The sequence below is a fragment of the Vombatus ursinus genome, unplaced genomic scaffold (genome assembly GCF_900497805.2).
Source record: "Vombatus ursinus unplaced genomic scaffold, bare-nosed wombat genome assembly UNPS02012156.1, whole genome shotgun sequence".
In the NCBI taxonomy this organism is placed as follows: Eukaryota; Metazoa; Chordata; class Mammalia; order Diprotodontia; family Vombatidae; genus Vombatus; species Vombatus ursinus.
The window spans coordinates 637,474-640,287 of record NW_020951934.1 but is presented as its reverse complement, the minus strand read 5'-3'; positions in this window follow the sequence as shown (position 1 = coordinate 640,287).

Genomic DNA, 2,814 nt, shown 5'->3' with positions numbered 1-2,814 from the left:
ATAGATAGATAGATAGATAGATAGATAGATAGATAGATAGATAGATAGACAGATATGTATATAACAAGATAGAAACAGAGTAGATGGAAGCTAACCACAAAGTAAAAGACACTGGCATCTGGGTCGGGGTGGGGATGGAGATAAGCTTCTTGCAGAAGGTAGTGTTTGAGCTGAACCTTGAAGGAAGTCCCAGGATTCCAAAGGGCAGTAGTGTATATGTAAATAGCAGCACAATTTCATATAAAGGGAAGCAATTCACAACCTCTCTAAGCCTGTTTCCATCTCTGTAAAATGGACATAATAATACTTGCTCTATTTCACAGGTTTGCATTTTAAAACTTAAAGTAATTGATTGTGTTAGCTCATGCACCCAGGGAGGCTGTAGGCTAAGGTGAAAGGTGCCTGAACTAAGTGAGGCATTGAGGTGAGTTCCCAGGAGCAGAGGGCTACCAAGTTGCCTAGAGAATGGCAAACCTAATAAGGTTGGAAATGGAACAAGCTAAAATTCCTATTCAATTCCTATTAAAATAAAATCCAGCCTCAGATGCTTACTAGCTGTGTGACCCTCAGCTTCCTCATCTGTAAAATAAGCTGGGAAAGGAATGACAAACCACTCCAATATCTTTGCCAAGAAACCCCTAAAGATGAGTCAGATACAACTGAAATGACTAAACAATAACAACAAAATTCCTGTGCCATTCAGTAGTGGGATCAGGCCTGTGAATAGCCTCTGGGAAGATAGGGAGACCTAGTCTTTTGTTTTAAGTAATAGAATGAATAGAAATATGAATTATTATTGTTGTTGTTGTCATCAGGGATAAGGAGAGGACCTATGATTTCATTGGTGTAGGAATAAAGAAACTCTACTAATGTAGGTCAGCACCTTCTCCATAACTTAGTCATAAGTAATTGCTTAGACTCAAGGGCCTAGAGCACTGAAAAATGTTAAGTGACTTGTCCAGGGTCACATAGCCTGTTTGAGTTAGTCATGAGGCAGTACATGAATTCATGGCTCTTCTTAGCTCTGAAACCTACTCTATCCTCCATGCCATATTCTCCCTTTATTAGTAGTAGTATTAATACTTGTATTTGTAGTTGTATTCTGGTAGAGAAGAGGGTTCTAGACCCATAATTTTGTTTCTATAGGGATCTCTATATGTCTAAGATCCCTTCCCATGAAGATCAGCAAATCTTCTGTAACTTCTGAGAAGTTCAGTGATTGCCCCATCATCACATATCTGGCATACATCAGAGGCAGTTTTATTGACTCCAAATATGGTTCTCCATCCACTATGCCATATATACTCTTCTTTTGTTATCTCTCTGTATGTATAGTATATACACTAATGACTCAAGCAATGAAGAAACAAGCATTTATTAATCATCTACTATGTGCCAGACTGTACTAAGCTCTCCAGATACAAATAAAAAAGAATGAAACAAGATGGGAGACAGTGTAGGCTCCCATATGAACTGAGTGAAATACCCCTTAAAAACATTCACTTCTCTTTCTCTGTCTAGTCATACATGTATATGTCTGCCTGACATTTCTGGCCTTTTGTAATCTTTTTCCACTCTCCACCTCTAAATCATATTCCCATTTCTCCCCAACACAAATGAAGTCTCCTTACTATACGCTATATAACCCCCACACCTAGATCATTCACACTCTTCCTTCTTTCCACTTTTACAAATCCTGATTGCCTTTTGAGGTCCACTTTAAGTCCTATCTCCAACTTGAAACCTTCCTTGAAAATCCCAGCCAACATCCATCTCTCCTTTCATTGATCTTCTTAAGCACTTACAGTCAGTGCCACACAATTAGCATTTAATTATATACTGTCTTATATTGTTCTCTAATTGTTTCTTTTGCACAAGCTTTGTCTCACTAGGCAAATTGTAAACTCCTCAAGGACAAAGATGATGTCTTATACTCTTTCTGTGTTTCTCCCACAGTGCCTAGCACAGCGCTAGACTTTATTAAATATTAATTTAGCAATTTACTTTCCTTTATGCATTGATATTGGGAGGAAGGGCTGGCATCAGTTCCTTACCATGGCTGTTATCAACTGTCTGACTATATTTTCTATCATTAATTACTGTTTTGGAGTCGTATCTATGGACAAGAGTATAACAGAGGTCACCACCAGGGGAATCTTGGCACCAAAAAAGCTAGGCAATAACAGTCCAGGAACATGACATTATCTGAGTTTGGATGTAAGCCAGAGGTCAAGAATCCAGTTAAGACAAGAGTCAAAGAGCATGAAATTATCAGGAATCCAGGTAAGTCACAACTGAGTAACAGAACAAATAAGTCTAAACTCTAGGAAGTTAGCTAAGTTGGACCCAGGTATTAGCAATTAGGGCGCTATAATGAAAACTTAGTTTGAAAGCAAGGTCTTTCCTAGCCAAGAGCTTCTGTACAGGTAGTGAGTGGTCCCTACAGGTACAAAGGGTGAGAAGAATTTACAGGACTGAGAGGTTAAATGGTTACATCTGAATCATATAGATTGTTAGAACTGGAAGGGACACTGGAGATCACCTAGTCCCAACTCCCCACCCCCACCCCAATCTTTTTTTTTTTTAACAAAGCAAACTGAGGTTCAGAGAAGGGTGTCACCTTCTTGTCACCAAGTCAAGAAGACTTGGTCACCCAGTAAGTGAAATGGCAGAGCTGGGAGAAAAACTCCATTCTTCAAAGTCCTGATGCAATTGACCGGGGAGCCAGTGAGGGAAAGAAGGAAGGAAGGAAGGAAGGAAGGAAGGAAGGAAGGAAGGAAGGAAGGAAGGAAGGAAGGAAGGAAGGAAGGAAGG